We start from the raw sequence: 13,821 nt of genomic DNA, 5'->3' as shown, positions 1-13,821 counted from the left end.
CATTGTCCAGCAAGACAAGTAACCTAAGCCCCACTGTCTGCGCTTTCAGTGACTAATGAAAATTCTCCCACTTAGGGAAATAGGGAGTTGAGTATTGACCTCAAAAAGCCAAGAATTCAAAGGCAGGCATAACAGCTATTAGAGAAGAAAAAGAAATAAAAGGAATCCAAACTGGAAAAAAATAAGTAAAATTGTCACTGCAGATGACATGATAATATACATAGAAACCCTAAAGATGCTACCAGAAAACTACTAGAGCTCATCAGTGAATTCAGTAAAGTTGTAGGGTACAAAATTTAATATATAGAAATCTATTGCATTTCTATACACTAACAATGAACTATCAGAAAAAGAAATTAAGGAAACAATCCCATTTACCATCACATCAAAAAGAATAAAATACTTAGGAATAAATCTACCTAAGGAGGCAAAAGACCTGTACCCTGAAAACTATAAGATGCTGATGAAAGAAATCAAAGATGACACAAACAGATGGAAAGATATACCGTGTTCTTGGATTGGAAAAATCGATATTGTCAAAATGACTATAGTATCCAAGGCAATCCACAGATTCAATGCAATCCCTATCAAAATACCAAAGGCATTTTTCACAGAAATAGAACAAAAAATTTCACAATTTGTATGGAAACACAAAATATCCTGAACAGCCAAAACAATCTTGAGAAAGAAGAAGGGAGCTGAAAGAATCATGCTCCCTAACTTCAGACTATACTACAGAGCTATGTTAATCAAACCAGTATGGTATTGGCAAAAAAAAAAAGACACAGATCAATGGAATAGAATAAAAAGCCCAGAAATAAACCCACACACGTATGGTCAGTTAACCTATGAAAAAGAAGGCAAGAATATACAGTGGAGAAAAGACAGTCTCTTCAGTAAGTGGTGCTGGGAAAACTGGACAGCTACATGTAAAAGAATGAAATTAAAACATTCTCTAACACCATATACAAAAATAAACTCAAAGTGGATTAAAGACCTAAATGTAAGACCAGATACTATAAAACTTCTTGAGGAAAACCTAGGTAGAACACTGTTGGACATAAATTGCAGCAAGATTTTTTTGGATCTGTCTCCTAGCATAATGGAAATAAAAACAAAATTAAACAAATGGGACCTAATGAAACTTAAAAGCTTTTGCACAGCAAAGGAAACCATAAACAAAGCAAAAAGACAAGCTACAGAATGGGAGAAAACATTTGCAAACAATGTGACCACCAAGGGATTAATATACAAAATATACAAACAGCTCATACAGTTCAATATGAAAAAAAACAAGCAACTCAATTCAAAAATGGGCAGGAGACCTAAATAGACATTTCTCCAAAGAAGACACACAGATGGCCAACAGGCACATGAAAAGATGCTCAACATCACCAATTATTAGAGAAATGAAAATACAATGAGATATCACCTAACACTGGTCAGAATACCCATCATTAAAAAGTCTACAAATAATAAATGCTGGAGAGGGTGTGGAGAAAAGGGAACCCTCCTACACTGTTGGTGAGAATGTAAATCAGTACAGCCACTATGGAGAACAGGATAGAAGTTCCTTAAAAAACTAAAAATAGACTTACCATATGATCCTGAAATCCCACTCCTGGGCATATATACAGAAAAGACAAAAGCTGTAATTCAAAAAGGTACATGCACCCCAATATTCATTGCAGCGCTATTTACAATAGCCAAGATATGGAAGCAACCTAAATGTTTGTTGACAGGTGAATGGGTAAAGATGTGGTATATATACACAATGGAATATTATTCAGCCATAAAAAAGAATGAAATAATGCCATTTGCAGCAACATGGATGGACCTGGAGATTATCATACTATGTGAAGTAAGTCAGACAAAGACAAATATCATATGATTCACTTATATGTGGAATCTTTTAAAATGATACAGTGAACTTATTTGCAAAACAGAAATAGACTCACAAACATAGAAAACAAACTTATGGTTACCAAAGGGGAAGTAGTAGGGGATAAATTAGGAGTTTGGGATTAACAGATACACTTTTATATACTACTACATATAAAATAGATAAAACAACAAGAACCTACTGTATAGCACAGGGAATTGTATTCAATATCTTGTAATAACCTATAATGGAAAAGAGTCTGAAATCAAATATAAATATATGTATATACACACATATGTATATTCTGAATCACTTTGCTATACACCTGCAACTAACACAACAATGTAAATCAACTATACTTCAATAAAAAGTTGTTTTGTTTTGAAAAAATAAAAATAAAGGGCAGGCAGAGAAAGAGATTCTGATCAGTGAAAGACCTCAGCCACACCCCAGAATCATGGGGGATGGAGTCACCATGCCCAGGGAATATCAGTGGTATCATTTGTCACTAAGAATTTGTGGGCTTTATGATCACATGGCTGTTCTCCCCAAAGAGAGGTGGGGACATCACTGTGTAGGTAAGCTTTGGCCCATTCTCCCAGCCCATGCAAAGGCAGCTAAATAAATGTGAGCTTGCTCCCATCTGGCCCTTTCTAGACATTGTTTCAAACACACTGGAGAAATGGAGGTAGTTTAGGAGACTCGTGATTGGCACAAAGGGGCTCCTTCCCATCAGGGAGGAAAAAGAGGATCCTTCTAGGCCAGAGTTGACAGGGTTCTGCCTCTGTGCTGAGCCCAGCATTACAGAACACAGAGGCAGTGGGAGTAGGATGCGTGCTGCGTATGTTTATCAGCCCGTTTCCAATTCTGTGTCTGAAATCAAACAGCCAAGGATCTGCATGCTTTGAATTTTAATCTGTCCCTTAAGGGCAGTCACAGGTTATGAATACAGAGAACAAGTTCTGGGTACAGTGAGTCAGCTATGTACACACATTTATCCCTTGTGTTTCCCTTTGCCAAGGCCGCAGCATAGAGGTCCTCCTGGTCTTATTTTAGCCAAATTCTTGTGCCAAAAAATAAATAAATTAAGAGACATTTTCATTTCCATCCAATAAAGACCATCTGACCATGCTCTGGAGGCAACAGGATAGCTAACGAAACCTCATTTCCTCTCTCTAACAGTTATCTACTCTGACACCTCAGTCCCCAGGTGACCAAGTTAGGAAAGGACTTTGTTTATCACTGGAGCTTGGGCACCACAAAAGTGGATTCTCAGTTTTAAAAAAAATCTCCTTCATGGTGGCAAAAAGAAACCAAATATTCTATGAGATCTCAAAATTGAAATGGAAGTTAAAATAAATATCAAAAAATAAATCTTTAAAACTTTGTGAGTCACCATTGATTTTAGATATTTTGAACTTATGTATTTCTTTTATGTTGCTTTATGTTATGCATTTCAGTATCTTTAGCCATGCTCTGCATTCTCAAGAGTTAAATGCTGTCTATAGATATGAGAGAGAGAGGTCTAAATTATGAGAGGAGAAAAAAGACATATTTTCTGAGTAGGAAAAGATGATACCACAAGCAGCTCCTGAAGTTCCCTATAAATCAAAGCACCTGACACTCAACTTGGCCATAAGGAGATCTGACTCTCAGCCAAGTCTACATATTTGGCAAGTGTATACTAAATGGCTGATTGGGATTTAATCCTGCTTTACTTGAAAAAATGAAATAAGAAAGCAATTGAGGTAAGTTTTTCAAGGCAAATTGGTTTTATTTTTGCAGAATCAAAGGGCAGTACTACTTTCTTTTCCCATTTCAGATGCTATTCAAGATGTCTGTTTAAATCTAATCAAAGTCTTCTTCTCTTGCATACCACATCAGTGTTTCTGAAATGATGGGTGATCAACCACCAGTCAACTCAAAAAATATGAAACAGTGTTATTGTTGTTTTTTTAATTTAGGATCTGCTTTGGTAAATGGGCTAAACTATTAAGTGAGCCAACAAATTTCATGTCAGTTATACCTCCTCTGGGACTGGCAAAGAAAAAAAAAAAAAGACTCAACCTTCTCTACAGGGAAATCTTTGGCCATGAGTCATTTATGCAAACACAACTGAAGAAAAGAACCCCAGTTTACACTCAGATATTTATCCTTGTACCTTTCCCACTTTAAATTGGTCTCAGTGCTAAACGGAGCCCTGCAGCTCATTGATTTCTTTCTCTGTTGCCTTCAAGGACAAAATTTCCTAGAAACAGGGCTACTAGGAGACTTAACTCTGCAAAGTAGGTAGAGAAAGCTGAGAATAGTAGATGTTCTCCAAAGGGATGGCCAGTGGGGCATTTTTCTGGAGCCAGGAGGTAATCTCAGTGAAAAACTAAGGGAAACTGAGAGCTGTACCCAGAAGCTTAAAATTCTAAAGATACATTTGACCTGCTCTTTGCTCTGCCTCTAATGCTCTTTTTAATCCTCTCTCTTATCTTTCTCAGCTGGAAGAAATGCCCATCCTATGAGGCCCAGCCACAGTGGCCCCTCCTCTCTAAAGCCTTGTTGGCCTTATTGGCCAGATGATAACCTCAGAGGAGAAGAGTTTTTCCCATAAGGATGCATGAGTAATGGTCTGAAAATGGCAATGAGGACCAAGAATAAGGCCAATAATTACTCTACACCCCATTGAAAAGGACCACTCGGGTTCATCCACCCTCAACCATTTGACTGCATGTCCCTAGGGGCAAGGACTGTATTCCCAGGACCTCCCATAGAGCTGGGGACATAATCAGCTCTCAGAAAACTGTTGAATGGATGAATGATGGAGGCCATCTATTCTTAGACACAAAGAAAGACGGGCATTGTTTTTCTCTAAATTGGGAGCCATTAAGCATGAAGGGAATCAGGGGGATTCCGAAGGCAGGAACCCCTAAAGAAGGAAGTGCTGATGGACTCCACAGCTCAGCCACAAATCTTCCATAATGAGCAACTCTTTCGCGTCTAAAGTATTTTTGACTGCTACGCAGAAATTTGTAGTCTTCTTTATTTTCTCTCTTACAGGTGCCTAGGTCTGAGCTAGCCAGTTCTTAGAGATAGTGAAGGACTCAGCCAGGAACATGCCTTTGGTATATAAACTAGCTAATCCAGAGCCATACCTCCTCTATCTGACCTATACACTCCAAGAGGTAATATCCTTCTTCCTTAATCATCCCAGGGCCAGGGAGCAGCAAGTAGAGACCACCTCTATAACGTGGAGCCTGCCAAAATTATTAAACTAGCCAATTCTAAGCTCTTTACACTGCCCTGCTTTGCCTTTCCCATGGAAACTCAAAAAAGGGCTGTGGCCTAGGCTCTCACCTTGCTCCAGCCCCTTCTGCCTCCTGACCGATGTTGGTGCTTCCCCACGTGACCCTGCATGGAGTACCATGCATCCTGTTTCTAAGACCTGTGAACATAACAGACTGTTTTCCTGAGCCTCTCCTGTGTCTCCTCTTGTGGCTGCACCTGACTGATAATCACTGAAAAGAACAAGCCTTGACTCATACAACATAGATGCTAGAAGACATTTTTCTTCCCCAACAGTTCTGGATGCCCAGTGGAGCTGGACCACTGTATCCTTCCTTCGCTATCACTGTAACATGATAAGGCTCTATCTACCTTCTCTGCACTAGCTATAATCTTGATTTTCCCCATACTCTTTCATCCCCTACTTCTGGATTATGCCCAACCTGTGGCCAATAAAAGAATCAAATATCCCTCAACAAATATGACCCAAGCTGGGACCATGAGGGTCTTTTTGCACTGGAGCTCACAAGAAATACTCTCTTGCTTTGGGCGTCATGGAGAAAGTCCCTCTGCAGGAAAAGGGAATGAAATTAAACAAAGCCAAGTGGAGAGAGGTAGAGATGAGAGAGACACCAAGAGACACATAGAGAAATGGGGACTCAGCTCCAGAGCCCTTCCTTTCATTCTATGCGCATGTGCCACCCTGTATTCTTTAAAAAACAAAACCAAAAACTGTTCTTTTTAGCCAGCTCCATCTCTTCCCCTAGACACCTACCACCACACTCTCCTGATTTTCATCATCAAACTGTGGACATAATACAGGGTCATCCCTTCTCAGCTGTGGCCTGTTTTGTTTCCCAAGAGCACCATTTCCTAAAGACTGTTCCCTAAACCACAAATTCCTCAATAGTGCCAAGGATTTCCCCATCTACTAAGATGGAGAAACACTGACTATTATGGGCTGAATTCTATCCCACCCCCCCAAATTCATATGTGGATAACCTAACCCTCATTACCTCAGAGGGGAACTGTATTTGGAGATAGGGGTTTTAAAAGGTGATTAAGTTTAAATAAGGCTCAAAAGAATGATTATATGTACATGTATAACTGAATCACTTTGCTGTATACCTGAAATTAACACAATATTGTAAATCAACTATACTCCAATCAAATTTTTTTAAAAGTTTAAATGAGGCCTTTAGAGTGGACCCTAATCTAATCTCACGGGTGTCCTTATAAGAAGAGGAAATTTGCACATACAGAGAGACACCAGGGAGGCAGACACGGAAGAAAGAGTATGTGAAGAGATACAACAAGAAGGTAACCATCCAAAAGGCAAGGAGAGAGGCCTCAGAGGAAATCAACCCTGGCTGAAAACATACCTCAGACTCCAGCCTCCAGAGCTGTGAGAAAATTAATTTCTGTTGTTGAAGCCACCCAGTGTGTGGTATTTTATTATGGCAATCCCAGAAAACTAATACACTGACTATACATCTCCTTGAAGAGTTATAGTGCGTGCAAACAAAGTAAAGGCTCTGCAAAGACCTGCTGTAAAGACAACTGTTTTCCTTCAAACTGCACTTCCTGAACTTCTATATTTACTTTCTGCACAGAAGTGCCATTACCAAGACTGGTGGCAGAGAAAAGGCCATCTGGATATCAGTTAAAATAATGTTCTTGTGCTTCAGAGGTGGATAGATAATTGTCAAAAACATTACCCAAATTATTAAAAAAGGAGGATGTCATAAAAATGTAGAAGGCTTCATGGCACAATGATGAAAACACCAAAGTTAAAACCAAAGCTCAAGACTCCATCTCTGTTCTTAACTGATTCAGTGATCTTGGTCAAGCCCCTTTCCTTCTCTGACCTCAGCTTCCCCATTTGTAAAGTGAGTGGACTGTCTAGATTATCTCTTTAGCTAGATTGTGCCTGAGTCATCCAATGCTGGTGTGCCTAGGTTTCTTAGAATTCCTCTAGTCAACCTGCCAAGGCCGCCTCTTCCTGATTTTCAACATTCAGGTTGGAGTTTTCTCGTAGTTGCTGTTTTCAGCTTAGAAGCACACATCATGACTAAGTGCCCAACTCCCCTGCTTCCAGTGTTCCTGATCTTTAATTTTTCTAGTCTTTATCTATTGTAGCAGAATAATATTTTGATAAATTACCAGGGTGTCCCACCTCCATACATTTCCTTTTCCTTCTCTAGCCATGAGTCTGAGCATTCTTTCCATGCTACCCATCTTAGGAAAGGGATCACATAGCAAAATACAGAAGGCAAGTGAGTCAACTGTTGGCTTTTGAACTGAAAATCGTAAGTCCCAAGTGGATTTAGGGCATAGAAGATACATGAAGAAGGGCAAAACTGGACTGACTAGCTGGGGCTCCCTGGAAAGACTTCTGATTCCAAAATGGGAAAGCAAAACTCTTTCTACCCCCTTCCCATCTCAAAAATCATCCCAAAATAACAAGGAGAACACGATACAGAAACAGAAACTCCGCATTAATGAGGCTACAGGTTATCTGTAAAATCAAACCGTGACACACAAAAACGGAAAGAGGAATGAAAAATGACACAGCAGAGAAAGGTCATAGCTGAGTGCCCAGAGGAAGAGATTTTGAGAAACAAACCAGTCCATGCTCTCAGGCCCACAAAAAGGTAAAAAGTCCTGGAAGCAAAAGATACCCTGAAAGGTGGGGCACTGAAAACTGGAGACTTCTTGAAAATCTGTATAAAGAACAAATAGACCCTATGACAGCCTCTATGATGGCCCGCAAGGATCCCCAGGGCCTACTGTTCACACATTTGTATTATTTCCTCTCACATGTACCAGGGTCAGTCTGTGTGACCAACAGAACACAGCAGAAGCAATGTTAAGTCACTTCCAAGATTGGGTCATAAAAGACAGACTGCAGCTTCCATCTGGGTCTCAGTCTCTCTCTCGCTCTTTCTCATCACTTGCTCTAAAGGGCTGGTTCAGGACTTCTCAGCAGCAATACTGGAAGGTAGAAAAGAATGACGCAACACAACATTCTAACTGAAAATTACTTTCAACCTAAAATTCTTGCCCTGCCTGGCCAAACTATCAATCAAGTGTGAGGCTATAATAAAGATACTTTCAGACATTCCTGGATTCAAAAAGTTTACCTCCATGCACCCCATCTCAAGAAACTGCTAGAAGCTGTACCCAGCCAACATGAAGGACTAAATCATGAAAAACAGAGCTATGGTGTTGAGGAAACAGAATTTCCAACACAGGCAAGAAATAAAGGGAACCCCTGGATGATGGCCCAGCGAGCTGGGACAGGTGGGAGCAGGAGGACAGAGAACTCTCAGAGGAATACATCCAGAGGCGGGGAAAAAAGGGTTTGACTATGCGAAAATGTGTACCAAAAAATGTCATACAGAATTATTGGAGGATGTGAGAAGGTTTAACCAGAAATGCAAAGAAAACAAATTAAATGTCACAATTATTAACTTTTTAAACGAGTTGTTCAAGAACGGACATAGGATCATAGTGCATTCAATAGTGAACAATAATAGTATAATTATAATAATAAAACATTTTGTATTGTCAAAAGCTATACTATAACTGAATTGAAAGGATGACAGAGTTGAAGCGGGTGAACAAACAAACAAACAAATTCTCCTCTACCAGAAAAAGAATTAAGCAGAGAATGTCTGAAGTGGACAAATTAAAAGAGAGCCATAGACACATATTATTTATGAACCTGGAGAAATAGCTTTTAAAAATTGAAAGGGATGCCTCTGGGGAATGAGAAGGTGTAGAGGAGGGGAGGGAAGGCCAGAGTTGCTCCTTCTCATTATAAGACTTTCAGCTCTCTTGTCCTTCATGGGCTAATGCTGGGATGAGGAGGAGGATGTCCTGGGAATAACAGGGTGGCTGGCACTAAGTCCCCGCCTGAGACCTTGGCATGACATAAGGCTCCTAGAATTTGTCCCACCACAGGAAAAGGGAGAGGGACCTCAAATAGACCAGTAAGACTCCCTCACCCAGCAGAATGGGGCCTTGAAATTGAAAGTACATTCAGTCATAAAAAGTGAAATTACATTTCTAAGCTACCTAAGAATGAAGTGAATGGACCGATATTCATAATTTCTAACAAGACAGCCCAGTAAGACTTTCTGCAGTGGTGGAAATGGTCTGCACTGTCCAACACCGTAGCCAGTAGCCACAAGTGGCTACTGAGCACTTGAAATGTGGCCAGAGTGTCTGAGTAACTGAATTTTTAATTTTATTTCATTTAAATTAATTTAAATTTAAGTAACCACATGTGGCCAGTGGTTAGCGTATTGGATGGCAGAGTAGAGTGTTGTTCTTTAAGTCAGTTTGTCATTCAATAAATATTGGTGACTACTGTGTGCCAGGCTCTGTTTAAGGCTATTGAACAAAACAATCCTCATCCCTTTCCTCACAGCGTGTGCAGGCAAGTAGGTCAGACATCATCATTCTAATTAGTATCTTATTGTAAATTATGGTAAGTGCAGTGAAGGAAAAGGATGGGGTAGTAAAAGAGAGTGTAATTGTGGCCCCTAATTTAGATTGAGGAGGCCTCTCTGGAAAGAAAAAGAAAAGCCAAGAATAAAAATCTGACTGAAGGGCCAGGGCGTCTGCAGCCCAGCGCAGAGTTGACACTGGAGAGGTGAGCAAGGACCAGATTGTAAGGTGCTCACAGGCCCAGTTGGGGGCTTTAAATTTTATTTTAAGTGAAATGAGTGTAAAAGCTTTCCATAGAAGTGGCAGGAGCACACTTCCACTTTTAAAAGACCAAAAGATTCTCCGGAGCTGTGAGAGGGCGCAGTGAGAAAGAGACTTGTATGAGGCTGTCTTGGCGGTCTAGGGAGAAGTGACAACGACAGTGACTCGGCCAAGTCAGAGGCAGCAGGAGCCATGTGAACAGGTCCCGTGTGTCTGGGGGGAAGTACCCATGGAGAGATGGATTAGGTAAGGGAGGGATGGAGAATCATGTCAAGGAGACGCCCTGCTCCCAGGACACGCGAAGCGGTGTGGTCCTCCCCGAGCGGAAGAGGGTGTGGAGAGACCACTGGAGGGGCGCTTGGCCACCTCCCAGGCCCGGAAGGATGGGGGAGGCGGGGCGGGGCCCTCAGCCGCCTGGTGGAGCCTCCCTCGGGGGACTGGGCCTGAGCTCCGCGGCGGCTTGGTCCTCGGCCACTGCACCCTCTGCGGGCCAAGCTCCCTCTCACGCCCCACACCCCCACCACCTACACCAGGCTGGGTTTTCACGGCAGGTCCTTACTTTCACCTAGGGTTCTTGCCACCAACATGCCTGTGCTAGAGGGGTAGGAGATGTCCCCAGGAACCTGTCCCAAGCTTTCTAGTGCAAGGACCCAGTGCATGCTCAGGGCAGGGTGTTCAGCAGGAGGGGCTGAGCATGGGCGTAGGCTGGATTCAGAGCGAGGTGCCTGGTGTCTGTTTGCAGGACAAAAGCATGATTGGAAATCCAGGGAGGAGCCAGATCAATAGGGGCAAGGAGCAGGAACAGAGCCCAAGCAGAAGGGAAAGTGGGGGAGGCATCCAGGCAGAGGACGAATTTGGGAGAGGTCCTGGGACAGACATCCCCTCTTCCCCGAGAGTGAGATGCAAAGTGAGGGGCCTTCTATGGCCTACATGCAAAGGAGCTCCTGGGTTGACTCGGGAAAACATTTCCTGATTAACTCTGAAGGGCTGGGTTCATTCTTCTCTACACAGAAGAGGCACCACCCCAAACTCAGCAAAAGCCTCACTACCAAGGACCACCTGGCCAGAGCATCTGCTCCCTGACCAAGCTCAGCCTGCTAGGACTCTGGGGAAATGTGGCTCTGACCATATCTCTCAGGTCCAGCCAGTCCATAGGCCTGGTCATGACCCGAATGACCTCCAAGCCTCTGCTCAGGGCCAGCCTAGGCCCCTGATGAGCTTATGTTGGTCTTTTCTATGTCCCATAACCTGACTCTTAAAACATTCTGAGCTCTCAGGTATGTGTCCTTTCTCCATCTGGGATGAGGGTCCCAGTCTGAAGGGCTAAGCTGAGGGGCCCCTAGAATTTAGGTCTATCTGGGAAATCTGAAGAATCTGTGAGACCATCCCATGAGTGATCTGTGTACAAAGAGGAAATGGGGACCTCCTGGGAGAGGAATCTAATAAGGGAAGAGGAAGGGTGATCTATAAATTTTTTAGAAAGGTTCATGGGGGTGGAGGTGATTCTGGCCACAGCCCTGGGAAGAGGAGTTGGTTAGATAAGAGTTCCATGACAGTTTCTCCAAGGTGGTGTGAGCAGAAGCCAGCCCTGCTTCATAGCCTATGCTCCATGCTTCCAGGTGACACACACAAGCCCCTGCATAAATATTACCTCTTCCAGGAGGGCCTCGATGTACTCCAGACTAGGTAAGTTTCCCCTGCTATAAAACCCCATGGATGTATGCATCCTTCTCTCAATGTTTGTCAACTTTCTAACAATTGCCTATTGACTGACCTGTTTTCTCTTGCTGGGTGTCACCACCAAGAGCTTAGGGTCCACGTCTGTCTTGTTTGCTGTTTATGCCCAGCACCTGCAGCAGGGCCTGTCACAGAACCTGGCATGTCATGGTGCAAGCATAGGCATCTTTTCCCTTTTTCAATAAGGGACCCAGTTTTCTTCCTCAGGGAAGACACCTCAACACCCACTGCCCTTCAGTGCCAGAGACCTCTTCAAGGAGCTGGTAGGAATGCAGAAGATGCTGCAGTTTCCTAAAAGCATAGAAATGCTGCATTCGTGTGCCTGTATGCATAAATTTGCCCAGCTAGCAAACAAGTAGTACACATACTTGAACATCCTAAGCAAAGGATGCCAAGGTCAGGGCCACATCTCTCCCATCACAGGTTAAAAATGTTTGGACTAAGGTGTTGCAGATAAATGTATGTTAAATAAAAGGTCTAACAGAAGCAACATCTCTTCAGCTTTATGGAAGCTGTCAGATGCCACTACAATATTCACTCTCTTTTCTCCAGACTTAAACCATTACCTCAGCCATAGGGACCATCAGTTTAGAATCTGATGTACAGCTATCAGAGAGAATAACAGACACGTGCTGCTCCAACCTTGACTCCTAAAATTAGATAATAATTCTTTTGACACCTCAGAGAATATACCATCAATTGGTCAAAAATGGATGAAGTCATCTAACTATATTTTCAGGACCCAGTAGGGGTTGATTTAAGCACATTAGTTTTAAAGAACTGAAGGTGGGGGAAGGAGATTGCTGATTCTTAAATCCAGAAAAGTCTTGGATTTACTACTTGACCACAGGCTAAAATCATGTTAATTTTACTTCAAATGTATGTATCCAAGCTTAGAGGTTGTCATGAAAGGTTTAAATCTTAAATCAAATGTTCTTTCCAATAAGGTCATTAGTGACAGGCTGAAATGTTACAAGAGATGTATTACATGATGGATGTTTATCATTTATTCAAAGAAAAATGCTACAGTGAGCCTAAAGGTTCATTTCCCAACCATAAGGTATTCTCAAGAGGCAAAGCTGCCAAGGATGAAATGCAAATTGCTTCCCCCGCCCCCTCTCACCATGTTAATTACTCTTGCACTTTGCAAGGACAAGCATCCTGCTAGTGCTCCGCTGTCTCCCCACGTTGCCTGGCTAAGGAACTTAAATCAGTACTTCGTACGAATGCTCCTCAGTAGACCACCAAACCCCAGGAAAGGGAGAAAGAGAGGAACCCTGTGCCATTAGAGAGGTCTGGAGGCTTCTCCCAAGTGTGATGTTTATGGACATTTCTGCATGTTTGTATTTGGAGATAACCAAGATAACCAAGGATATGGGTTGTGGATTCAAAGGTGAATGTGGGCCAGAGGTGGATGTGGATTCAAATTCCACCAGTCAGTACAAGACCTGTCACTGGGAGATTAAGTAATAATATCACTGCTATATCCTGAGCTTCTACAACAGTGACAATCAGGCATTTGCAGAATCCCTGAAGTCTCCACAAACAGTCTAAGGTTCCACGGAGCATTGTTCAAAAATCGTTGGGGAATTTGAGTTTGCATGTGTGTAGGCAAGGTCAAAGCCTGACCCCACCACTTCTCAGCTGGGTGACCATGTATAAATAGCGTAACAAAGTAAACAACTTTGTTTGCTTTTTTACCCTAGTGCCCTCTAATTCCTCCCTGAATCTCCTCTTTCACCCCAAAGACTGAACCTCACTGACAAGTACCTATAATAATCAATAAGCAATGGTGGTTGCAATAAGAAGAATATCTCTCATATATTGTTGTTCAAGTATCAACTGTAGTGTTTTACATTTTGCAAAGCATTTTTAACATATGTTATCTCACACGCCCCTTCTGACAATTTTACCTGGGAGGGAGGGAGCACAGGGCTATCTCCCTATGTTATAGACCAAGAAACTGAAGCTCAGAGATGAAACAACTGGCCCAAAACCACACAGCAAAGAAGGAGACATGCCAGGACTGAGGCTGGGAATTTCTGTCTCCAGTTCCAATGTTCTCTCCCCTACACAGTCCAGGCTTCTCACCCAGCACCTGGAATCACCCATCACTCAGCACACACCTGGGCACATCACCATGCACAGTACATTCCAAGAGGCCTGAAGTCAGCCTGTGGTCCCGAGAAAAATGGCTGATCATGTCACATGAC

This window comes from Pseudorca crassidens, chromosome 19 (genome assembly GCF_039906515.1).
Source record: "Pseudorca crassidens isolate mPseCra1 chromosome 19, mPseCra1.hap1, whole genome shotgun sequence".
NCBI classification, from domain to species: domain Eukaryota; kingdom Metazoa; phylum Chordata; class Mammalia; order Artiodactyla; family Delphinidae; genus Pseudorca; species Pseudorca crassidens.
Note: the sequence above shows the minus strand (reverse complement) of the source record.